The 12392-nt window shown below is 47.5% G+C and overlaps 1 long non-coding RNA gene and 1 pseudogene across 1 annotated transcript; one reads left to right on the top strand and one right to left on the bottom strand.

Annotated features, from left to right (window-relative positions):
• The first annotated feature begins 1152 nt into the window (after positions 1 to 1152).
• Positions 1153 to 2270, top strand: LOC134420497 (cytochrome b-like; annotated as a pseudogene).
• A 7132-nt stretch (positions 2271 to 9402) lies between these two features.
• On the bottom strand, positions 9403 to 11647 carry LOC134420496 (uncharacterized). The gene is made up of 3 exons (XR_010028367.1): positions 11412 to 11647; positions 10814 to 11010; positions 9403 to 9481 (listed from the first exon to the last, which is right to left on the bottom strand). It is a non-coding gene; the product is annotated as an uncharacterized LOC134420496 (long non-coding RNA).
• Positions 11648 to 12392: the final 745 nt, after the last annotated feature.

The following is a 12392-nucleotide window of genomic DNA, read 5'->3' as shown; positions in this document are numbered from 1 at the left end:
ATAGATAGATAGATAGATAGATAGATAGATAGATAGATAGATAGATAGACAGATAGATTTCATTACTGAAATCTCTCTTTACTGTCCTCTCTGTTGCTACAGATATCAGAACTTGGTAGCAGTGCCACACTCAACTACAATCCTGAGATTGCTCTCCTGTTGCTTCAAAAAAGCACACTCTTGGGGAATGTGGAGCATGTAGGTCCTTACAGAAAGGGATCAGACCCAGAGCATTGCACTGGGAATTGCACTCTTTGTGCATGTGTGCTCAGGCAAGTTCTTCTCTTGGACTCGACCACACTGGTGGAGCTAAACTGGCTGGAATCAGAAATGCAGCCCAGCCCCTTCCAGCTCCTGTGACCTCTGAGGAGCAGCTGGAATGCAAGGGCGTTGACCTCCTGCTCAATTCCCAAACACAACACACACTGATTCCCTGGGCTGCAAAAAGGCATGGGCACTACTAAGCTCAAAGTGATGTATAAGGCCATACTGGCTGGCCTGGAACCACAACAGTTCCTTCTGCACCAAGGTCCCTGCACAGAATGATGTGTTCTCATGCAAAACTTCTGCATTCTCCAGAAGTGATACCTTGGAAATTAAAATTCTAGCAGACCCAGTCCCAGTGCTATAAAAGGGCAGAAAATAATGATGAAAAGAACTTCAGCTGGGAGAAGAAGAAAATGAACAGCCTCTTCCTCCAAGCAAACAAACAAACAAACAAACAAACAAAAATATATATACCCAAGAAAAAAAAAGGGGGAAAAGTCATTTCCAAAAGTGGCTCAAATATTTGGATGCACTGAGGAGATGCTGAAGGCCCCTCACGAGGCTCCTGCTCCTGTTGTCCAAGCTAAAGCTTTCTCATCCTCACAAAACAAGCCCCCTTCACAAACTTCTCAACATCCCTAGGATACTTTAACCCCCTATCCCACCGCCTAAGTATAACCAACTTCCTCAAAGGAGGACAGAACATCGCATCACACCTAATTGACCTCTCCTGATACAAAATAGTAGGTCCAGAGAGGCTAGCCAGCCTACAACTTACAGCAACCAAAACTGCCACCACCTCCACTCAGGCCTAATCAAAGCTTACTTAGGATCATTCGCCTTATCCATTCTCATCATCCTCGTAGCCACATACAGAAATAACCAATGGCCCTCAACCTTCGTAAAAACCACCAAATCCTCAAAATCATCAACAACGCCCTAATCGACCATCAAACATCTCAACATGATGAAACTTTGGGTCTCTAGTAGGCGTTTGCTTAATTACTCAACTCGTCACAGGTCTTCTGCTAGCTATGCACTACACAGCAGATACCCATCTAGCCTTCTCCTCTGTCGCTCACATATGCCGAGACGTACAATTTGGCTGACTCATCTGCAACCTCCACGCAAACGGAGCCTCCTTCTTCTTCATCTGCATCTACCCACACATCGGCTGAGGACTCTACTACGGCTTATACCTAAACAAAGAAACTTGAAACATTGGAGTCATCCTCCTCCTAACCCTCATAGCAACCGCCTTCGTAGGATACATCCTACCATGAGGCCAAATATCATTCTGAGGAGCTACTGTAATCACAAACCTATTGTCAGCCATCCCTTACATCGGGCAAACACTAGTCAAATGAGCCTGAGGAGGGTTCTCTGTCGACAACCCCACACTGACCCGATTCTTCGCTCTCCACTACCTCCTTCCCTTCATCATCGTAGGCCTTACTCTCGTCCATCTCACCTTTCTCCACGAAACAGCCTCAAACAACCTGCTAGGCATTCCCACAGACTGTGACAAGATCCCCTTCCACCCATACTACACCATCAAAGACATCCTAGGATTCGTACTAATGCTCTTCCTACTCATCTCACTAGCCCTATTCTCCCCCAGCCTCCTAGGTGACCCAGAAAACTTCACCCCAGCCAACCCGCTAGTCACCCCTCCTCACATCAAACCCGAGTGATATTTCCTATTTGCTTACGCCATCCTCTGATCCACCCCAAACAAACTAGGAGGCGTACTAGCTCTAGCCGCCTCAATCCTGGTCGTATTCCTCACCCCACTACTACATACATCAAAACTATGATCAATACCCTTCTGCCCCCTATCACAAATCCTATTCTGAACCCTAGTCGCCAATGTCCTCATCCTAACCTGAGTAGGCAGCCAGCCAGTAGGACACCTCTTCATCATCATTGGCCAACTAGCCTCATTCACATACTTCACAATCATTCTAATTCTATTCCCTCTGATTGAGGCAATTGTCAGTGGGCTGTTGCACACTCACAGGAGCCTTGCTTTTTCCACTGTGTGAGCACAGCCTGCAAACTTGCAGGGCAGTGTTAAAATGATTGAGTGAATTGCTCCTTTGCTTTTCTCTGCCTATGGCATTACTTATGGTGCCTATTTTATGACACATTTCACAAGTAAGTAGATGTTTCCTCTCTACTTAGGTTAGGGTGTATCCTTACCTGGCTTTTGTATGTCTTCCTGCTCTTTCTTAGTGACTGAGTTTCTGATTTTGAAACAGAAAGAGCATTAGGATGCCACTGGTTTGGTAAAGCTGCTGTCAAGGCGTTCAGCTAAAAAGGGGGTGTCTGTAGCCACAGGGGCAGCTAGGTATATACATGCAAGTATCCGCGCTCCAGTGTAGGTGCCCTGGACACCCCAGTCAGGCAGATAGGAGTGGGCTCTGGCACTCAGGGCTTCCGTGCACCAAGGCAACCTTCTGATGTCACTACGAGAAGGTGGCAACCTTTAAGTTTTTAAAAGTTTATTAAACCTTAAGAAAAGACTGTAAAAGGAAAGATTGCAGCACTGGGAAGTCTCCATAATTAGCAGCCACATGCTCATCTACAAAAGGGATACTCTGCTTTTTTACCTTTAGCCCCTCCCAATGTTTTGTCAGTCAATTCTTTCTCTGCCGTCCAGTGGTGGAGATTACTTTCTTGCATCTTGATTGGAGGTCAATTTTTGTTACACCCCGCCTGCTGGTCACAAGCCAGCCCTCCCCAAATGCCCTGACTACCAAGACTGTTACAAGGGGGATAAGAAAGAGGACTATGGGAGGACATATTACAATAACAGCACTTTACATTTGAACATAATATCTCTCCACATAATATCTATCTCTTAATTGTGAGAGCCAACTATTACATTACTCACCTATAATGCACAGAAGCAGGAGAGAAGGCACTGGCTTGGCATAACAGCTGAAATAATTGCTAACAAATCTCCCCACATATTTGCACCTTTATTGGACATGGCCAGGACTCCTGTGGATGTACATCTCTGCCTTTCTTCCCCTTTGGAAGCAGTCAAACTGGCAACTCGTGGGGAAACCAAGGGCTTTGTGGGGGCTGCATTGCTCTGCACACACCCAGGCCACCCGTGGAACAGAGCTTTGGTGCCTAAAAAGATCAACCAGAGGAAAACAGCTGGAGGAGGTTTCATTTGGACCTTTCTTAGTCGCTAACAGAAGTTGTCAAAATGAAAGTGACCAAGCAAGGCCTGATCCCTGCTGCCAGCTCAGGGTTAGAAAGGAGGCATTACTTGATTTCAGTGCTGGGTGCACAGGGAATCACTTCCCTAAGCCCTGCACACCCAGCAATCTCACCTAGTAGTTTGTATCCATGGAACTAAGACATATTCAATACTTCGCTGAAACTTACTGGCTAAACATTACCTCCAATTTTTTGACATATTTCAGTCACTTCTCAGAATTTATTGACATCAGAGTAGGAGTGTCCTGTGGCTCCCTGCTGGTCATTGTCACAGGTTCAGGTGACCCATGCACAAAATAACCCAGGACAAAACTGGGCTTGCAAAGCAAATTCATTCCATTAGTTGCAGTAGCATATAATACATACTGACCTCTGGATTCCCAAAAATCCACTGAACAGGAGAAGGAGTTGGAGCGTGGTGCTCGGCAGCAGGGGCAGGTAGGCAGTGCACTTCCAGGACATCCCCTGGATCAAAACGCTGTGCATCTCGTCCTTCTCAACCCTTCAGCCCAGAACTAGGCCTTGTATCTCCTGCTCAGGAGTGGAATTTTACAGCAGGAGTTAGAGCAGCAGCTCACACATGCCTGGCGTGTGAGATGAGGCCATGATGGCTCAGGATGACTCCATGACTCCCTGCCACCAAGGGCTGCATTGTGCATTGTTCTCCTTTCAAAGCTTGACTGCTCACCCATTGACCAATCCATTGTTTCTCTTTCAAGGGTCATGGTCCCACCTGCTAAACAAGACACTTTTCTTCATTGTCTTGTCAACCTGCTCAAACATGGATCAAATATGGCAAGGCCTGGGACATGACTCCAGTTCCTGACACAGTCATTTGGGAAATATTCCCATTCCTCAAACTCTCCTTTGGTGGTCAAGAGCCTCCTAAAACACTTTCTTCCTTTTGAATGCATTTCAGCTACCTTCTTAGCAGGACCACTCTCCTTATTCTCAAGGCCAAGATAGCCACTTGCACACAGTAAGCACTGCAGTGGGGGAATACATGGTTCAGCACTCCTGTTAAAGCTAAAGGAATTCAAAAGACTATGCCCTGTTTGTTAGACTAAATGCCTCTCCTTCCTATTCTGAGAATCAAACACCAGTGTTTCATCAATACGCCCTTGCAGGTGCTCTTGCTGAGTGAAGCCACATTGCTGTGTCAATAAAGCAGCCGGGACTCAGTTTCTTCATGCAGGAAAAGCCAATTCTTTATTCACATAACTCATTTTTATACTGTTTTCACAGACTTGTGTTCAACTTCAACTGGCTGGTAGTTTCCTTGCCACACAATTTATTGCTTAGAAGGTGTATTAGTGTGTACATGTTAAGACTCTCTCTTTTTAAGACTCACTGTTACTCAGGTGATTACATTTTTCTTTCGTGGATGCTCATGGGACAGGTTTCTTGTTTATTACAGATGCAAACAGTTTTCTTAGCACAATAGCTTGTGCTAACTGCACTCATGACTATTCCCATGGGAAGTTAGCTGGCTGCACGTAGAAGATGGAACAGGCCAGCTGGGAATTTACCACAGTGTGGTAAATAGGTATGATTCGTGCTGATAACAATTGAAACAAGAATCAATATTGATACAGTAATTAATATTTGTAAATATTAAAACAGGTAAAATTAGTAATGCCGAAGAAAAAGGGAGAGGAGGGGCACCATGCCCCCCCCCCCCCCCCCGCAGATGTTCAGGAACAGGAGGAAAGCAAGAGATAATGGTTGCTAAAAATTAACAAAGAAGGAACTCTCTGGTTGTGTCCCAGGAAAATGCTAATTATAAGGGATTTATTGCCTTGATACTCTGTCGAAGGAAGGAGACCAGGACACCAGATGGTTCATCACAGGTCCAGTTTATTGAAGAAAGCATCAAACACTTATACAGCAAATAATAAGCTTATGAATATTCTGTAAGCCAAGCAATCTATTGGTTAAACTATACCATCAGCTCTTCCTCATTCCTTTGGGCCTACGTTCTCTACTTCTCACGTCTCGCTGTCCATTTCTTTATCATACTCAGCTAGGCCCAAGGACACGTTATCTTGCAGGTGCAAGATTTGGAATTAGCCACAGTCTTGTACTTTTCCATTCTCTAGTCAGCTAAATTTCCAACAGACACCTGCCTGCAAAAAGGCCTCGTCCCTAGTTAGGACATCTTTACCAAATTAATTCGGCTGTGTCCTCTCTCCTCAAGCCACTCTTTGACAAAACTCTCCACAATACTCAGATGTAGTAATTATGTTAGTTTTGGCTTACATTGTATTGGCTTGGTGTAACCCAAAGGTTAATTAAAGGACACAGAGGAGGACTACAAAATCTTCATCAGATGACCCCCAAAGACTTGTGCGACCACCAACCAAGTGGTGGCATATGGATGGTAAAGGTGATGATGAGGGTAGAGGTAGAAGTGTGAAGAATCGAAAATGGGAGGAGACGGCATTGACACATGGTATATAAGGATGAATATTCACTTGGCAAGCTTGTATGTGATGTGGCAAGGGTCCCAGAGGCCTGCACTCCGTACCCCGCAGTTATCTGTTGCTTATGCGCTATTATTAGAAACAAATTATCCCTTATTTTAATCAAATTCTATTCTATCCAATTTTATATTTTTATATTTTAAATATTCAATTAAAATTGCTACTACTTTTAATATTGTTTGGGGTTTTTTTTATGACGGGATAATTGGGCAAACATAACAATAGGTAGGCCTGATTTTATAAGGCCTTTCTTTTCTAATAACCCTACCTGTGTGCAACACATTATGACTTTCTTTCAGAAATTAATGAAGAAAACGCAAATTGCCTGCTGAAACCCTTCTGCCCCCTTCCAAATCAGTTCACTCCTCAAGCACAAGCCTCAGGCACATCCCTGATGTGCCTCTCTCCCAGCAGCTCAGAGCTGCATTGCACAGCGCTTGCTGTGTGCCACAGAGCACAAAGCAGGCTGGCCTGGTGGGCCTGAATATTTCTGCCAAACACTCTGCATCTCACACCTTTGCTCTGGCTCAGTGCAGAACTGCAGGGTTGCAGGCGCTTCCTCCCAGAGCTGCGTTAGGCGCTGGCTCATGCAGATGGGCCCTGCCAAGCTGTCCCTGCCTCACGCTGGCCTCGCTTCCCCTGGCACAAGTGCAGGGCCTGAAGGAGCTGCCCTGTGCTCCAGCCTGCCGAGCAGCCCGGCTCCCTGCCCCGGTGCCCAGAGTGCTGCACACACTGCTGGCCTTTGCCAAGAGTTGCAGGGCAGCCGGCAGAAGAGGAGGAATCCTCAGGCAGCCCAGCGGCCTGCAGCTGCCCTTGGCCTTTCTCTGCTCCTGGGCACACTCCAGACGGCCATGGCCTCCAGGCCGGGCTGTGCCCAGCACGGCTGCGCTTCCCCTCGGCAGCAGCCAGCTGCCACCTGGGCTCTGAGAGCAGAGGATTCGCCCGCTCCCAGCAAGAGGCACCCAGGGCCCGGCTGCTGCCTCTTGCAGCTCCAAGGGCCTCCTTCCAGCCTGCCTCTGCTAGGGCTCAGGCTGCTCCGGCCTTTACCGGGGCTCTGCTGGGGCTCCAGCCTGGGCAAGGCCGGGCCCGCTCTCACCTCACAGGCGCTGACAGCTCTGCACCACAGGAGACCTTCCCGAGCACCCTCTCTGATCTTTCTGCTTTCTCACTTGAGCAAGGCTCTCCTCCAGCCAAAGAGATTATTGCATTTAGGGAGCCCCAATGCTCTCCAGTCACAGCTGAAGGCCTGCATCTGTATAAGATGTTTGGGCTGCCCCATTCTTCCTGTGCTTTTGCCTTCAAATGCCATTGCCCTTTCTGCCTAAAATAGAAGTACCAAAGATGGCCAAAAACAGACCAGTGGGCCATATTCCAAAGGCAGTGTGGTCTGGAGAGGATGAATGAAGAACATCCTTCCCCACTTTCACACCATGCCAAAGACACTGTTTCACTTTCCACCTTTAAGAAACAACAGACAATTCAGAAGGAATTCTCGAGTTTATTCGCAGAGTGAGAAGGAAGGGAATCTTCAAGGTGAGTTGTGGTTTCAGAAACTTTATTGATTTTCAATCCTACTCTGCAGTCCTATTAGACAATCCTACTCTAACCCTAACCCTTACCTTAACCCTAATCCTTATCCTTATCCTTATCCTTATCCTTATCCTTATCCTTATCCTTATCCTTATCCTTATCCTTATCCTTATCCTTATCCTTATCCTCATCCTCCTCTTAATCCTTATCCTTATCCTTATCCTTATCCTTATCCTTATCCTTATCCTTATCCTTATCCTTATCCTTATCCTTATCCTTATCCTTATCCTTATCCTTATCCTTATCCTTATCCTTAATCTAATCCTAATCCTAATCCTAATCCTAATCCTACCCTACAATCCTACTCTAAACTGATTGAGGAATAAATGGTCCTGATGTGATTATCACATTCTTGTCTCCTTCCTCTTCTTCACTGAAACAATCAGTGGCACCAGGCTGGACGCAGGCTCAGCAAATCTTACAAATGGATGCTGCCCAAAGGGAAAAAAAACAGATCAACAAAAAACAATGAACCATGACTTTCCAAGCTCAGTGCTTCACAGGATTCCTCCTGCTCCTAGAAGGATGCAGGAAGAGGAACAATGGGACTGTCTACACCTCCATCTTTATGTGCAGACTTTGCCATCACAGGCAAACCTGGCCCAGAATCCCACTCATCCATTTATACAGGTGTCTTCATCTTGCTGAGATTTTAGCCCTGCCAGTGCTCTAGAAATGGTGCTTTTCTTCTTTTCAGGAAACTCCAAAGCCTCTCATTGGTCCCTCTCTTTGAAAGACAGGCACTGTGCTGATTGCCACAGGGACAGAAAGCAGTGTCTGCCTTTCCATGCCCTGCCCCTCATGTGCTGGATGGCACCTTCCTTCCCAGTAGGGCCAGCCCAGTGGCACTGGGCCCTGCAGTTCCCTCTCTGCCACACAACCTGGCAGTAACCCTGGCACAGTTCCCGTCTGCTTGAGCGTGCCAGGCAGCAGATGGGGCTGGGACAAGTCCCTCCCAGCTGTCCCTGTTTGCATGGCAGAAACCTCTGAGGGTGGGCTGGGGGGCACAAACCAGGGCCCCTCAGAGTGAGCCCCCCACAGCCCCTCCTGCCCACAGCCAAATCTCTGACCCCTAGGCTGGGACTGGCTTCCTTGGGTTCCTCCACCACCATTTCATGTCTCTGTACCCTGCATTGCTCTACTTCAATTCTTTTGCCATTACATAAAACTGAATACTCCACCAAATCACAAGAGAGGGCAACAGACACAGTCAGAGGACAGAGCACCTCTCCTCACAGGAAATGCAGAGGGAGCTGGAGTTATTCAGTTTTGTGAAGGACAGGCCCCAGGGAGACTTTATTGCCACTTTCCAAGACTTCACAGTGGCTTTGAAGAAAAAACAGGACATCTTTTTTAACAGGGCCAGTTACAATAGGATATGGACAAATCTTTTTAAACACTAAGGGCATCTTATCAGAGTAGGTCTAAGGAAGAACTTGTGTACTCAGAGCATGGTGCCACACTGGCACAGCTTGCCCCAAGAGCTTGTAGGTGCCCCATCCCTGCAACCATTCCGGCTCCGGTGGCAACGGGCTCTGAGCAACCCGATCTCTTTAAAGATGTCCCTGCTCATTGCAGGACACTTGCACCAGAGGACATTTACAGGGCCCTGCCAGCCCAGCCCAGTCTAGGATTCCTCACCATTTTCATTTGAAGAGCAGCAAGAGTGGAGGTGAGGAGGAAGGGGGCTCATCTGCTGCCTTGGGCTTGAGTGGAGGAGGAGCCCATCCCTCAGAGCCTGTTTCACCTGCAGCCCCTTCACATTTTACCTGCAGGAGCTCCTTGGCAGACCAGCGCTGCTCCTCGTCTGTCTGCAGGCAGCAGCTCAGGAAGTCACGCAGCAAAGCCGAGAGGAGCTTGGGCTGCCGCAGCTGTGGAGTCCCTACTGTGGCTATCAGGTATGTAGCCTGGAGAGAAAGGAGACACCAGGCTCCACCTCCTGCTTTCACATCTCTAAGGCTCTCCCAGATCCCTTTGTTTAACCTCTGTTCTTCAGTGGCAGTTTCTGCCCTGGCACAGACCCAGAGATGACTTTCCTTTACCAACCAAAAACCCAAACCCCGATGCAGCCACAGCTTTTCCACCATCCTGCAGATCTTGCCTTGGCAGCTGATTTCATTGCCTGACCTAGTTAGTGGGAACTACATCAGCAAAAGGACATTTGCTTCTCTGAGGATTCATGCCAGCTTGAGATGGTTTTTGGAAGAGGGACTTTGCTATACTAACTAATTTCAAGGGTTAGTACATGAAAGGCATCTCTGCAGTGCTAGTTGGTCCTTTAAGCGCACGTGCCCTAGAACAAAACTCATCAAGCTTTTTGTGCTGTTCTTGAAAACAATGGGAATTGGAAGAAAAGAAAGGAAATCCATCAGTTAATACCCAGGCAGGGAAACAAACATTGACAATCTCCTCTTCAACACAGACACATTAAGATGCCTTATTGGGATGTATTGGGATGAAAATGCCTGCTTGGGCACACAGGAGCCACTTGCAGCTCTGTCTCTCAGCAGTCTGAAAATTTCAGCTTCCCATTTTTGCAGCCAAAGAAAAATTTTCTAGGTCAGAAGAAGGAGAGGTTCCATCCCTATGGACACCCTCTAGTCATTTGGCTGCTCAAGTCAATGCATTAATGGTAGGCCCATGCCAGAAAGTGCCAGGAAAGAAACAGGAGGTTTTGGCAGGCTCTCCACATCACCAGGCTCTGCCTTGGTGACGTGCAGAATGTTGCTTGGGCTAGGAGAGAAACACGGTCACTGAGTGTTTCAGCAGCACTGCACAAGAAGCAGAAGAGACTGTGCATTACACCCTCATGCCCATATTTTCCAGTGAGAGGAAACTGCACACAGGGTTAGGTTCCTCTCTAAAGACCACGGTTTTAGAAACTTTGTTGGGTTTGGGTTTCCTTCCTTCATTTCTGGAAAGATAACAACACTTTTAAGATGCTTTTTCCCTGTTATTAAGGCCATCTACACAGACAAAAGAACTGGAACCACTAACCCAAAGGAAAGTGTTGAGTGAGAATGGAGTTTGTTTGGAGTTTGTTTGCATGTGGTAAGGCTTGAGTTCCCCCACTGATGCAACCAAAAGCACAGCAGATGCTGATGTGTTGCAGGGACATTTGTAGGAGGGGACCTCGGTGGAAGTAGTTCGAGCAGATGGCAATGGGATTTTGTCCAGTGGCACACAGGACATGGGACAGGTGAGAAAGACCGTGGGATCAGTGAGTATTTGCTCCTTACCGTGCCAGAACTTTCGCCCAAGTAAGGAGGTTCTTGTTCTATCATTTCAATTCCCACAATTCCAAAAGACCATATGTCCACTTTGGGGCCATATGGTTGACCTGTCACCACTTCAGGCGCCATCCACCAAGGAGTCCCGGTTACCGAGCACCGTCTGCTCTGCTCAGGGGTGAGCTGAGTAGCGAGGCCAAAATCAGCTGAGGAGAAAACAAAATACTGGTTTTATCTGAATTCTGTGCAATTAGGAAAGCAAGCAAAAGAATTCCCCAGTAGAAGTTTGAAATTGCTCTGTTGAATCTCCTGGCATTGGCGACTTTAAAAATCCCCCCATGTTTTACACTGCCTCTAGCAGTGGCTTTTGTTCTTTGGAAACTTTAGACTTGTAACTCCCTCCCTCTGGAAGGGACCCACACAGAGCAAGGCCACTCTTGACTGCTTGTGGCTCCTTCTACCTCTGTGCACGTTGCAACTGTGCCCTCAGCTCGCAGCAGGGGTCCCTGCACTGCCACCAGCACCATTTTTGGGGAGCTGGCAGTCACGCCAAGAAGCCCCACACCTACATCCCTGGAAAGCTGCACCTGACCAAGAATATACTGACCCAGTTTGACAGAACCGTCCGTTCTGAGAAGGATGTTGTCACTCTTCACGTCTCGATGGACCACATCATTTGAATGAAGAAAATCCAGTCCTTGCAGGCACTGAGCGAGAAAACAGAAACAGAAGGGCAAAAATGAGTGATGTGATTTCATCACACAAGAAAGGAAACAAAGAATCTAAAAGATTCCCTCTCCAGGGGAATGGGGAGTAATGGCAGAACAGTCATGGCCACTGAGAGGAAGAGCTTGCTGCTCCAACACTTGCAGAGCAGGACCTTTCTGAGGAAAGGCACGTCAGCTTTTGAAAGAGCAACAGCACCTGCTGTTGTAGGCTGTCCCCTGCCAACCAGCCAGGATGACTCCTGCTGCAGCGCATGTGCTCAGAAGCAAAGAGCATTCTGGCTGCACTCCTATCCTTTTTAGCTGAGCATTGAGAGAAACGAGTCTCTCTCTTCTTTCTTTGCTGTTTGTTTCAAATCCTGCCACCAGCACCTTTGCTTTTACAGGCAAGGAATGCAGTGAAGACAGACTCCAGGCAAACATTTAGAGAGGCAAGGTGGAGAACAGCAACTACAAATACAAGAGACAGAGCGAGAATACAACAGCAGGAGATAAGAGTACTGGCACTGAGTACAGGGAGTGCAGGGGCACTGGCAGGCCTTTCACTTGAGATGCTTTTACTTGCCCATAGCATACCAGCAACACAGAAACAAAGCTCGGCACAGGAAACCTCTCCTGTTCTGAGCCCCTGTTTCCCAGACAATCCTGCCCAAGGCCTTGGAAACACAGCTGGGATTGCTGACCTCCCGACTGATGGCTGCCATCTCATCTTCAGACAGGCAGGTCTGGCTGACGATGTCGCTCAGGACACCTCCATCCATGTACTCTATAACCAGCAAGAGTTCCTCGCCCAGAAGGTAGCTGAAAGAAGGAAACAAGGGGGTAGAGATGAACATGCATGGCTACGTTGATTTTTTGCTTCC

Source organism: Melospiza melodia, chromosome 7 (assembly GCF_035770615.1).
Source record: "Melospiza melodia melodia isolate bMelMel2 chromosome 7, bMelMel2.pri, whole genome shotgun sequence".
In the NCBI taxonomy this organism is placed as follows: domain Eukaryota; kingdom Metazoa; phylum Chordata; class Aves; order Passeriformes; family Passerellidae; genus Melospiza; species Melospiza melodia.
This window is presented reverse-complemented; position numbering and strand designations above follow the sequence as displayed.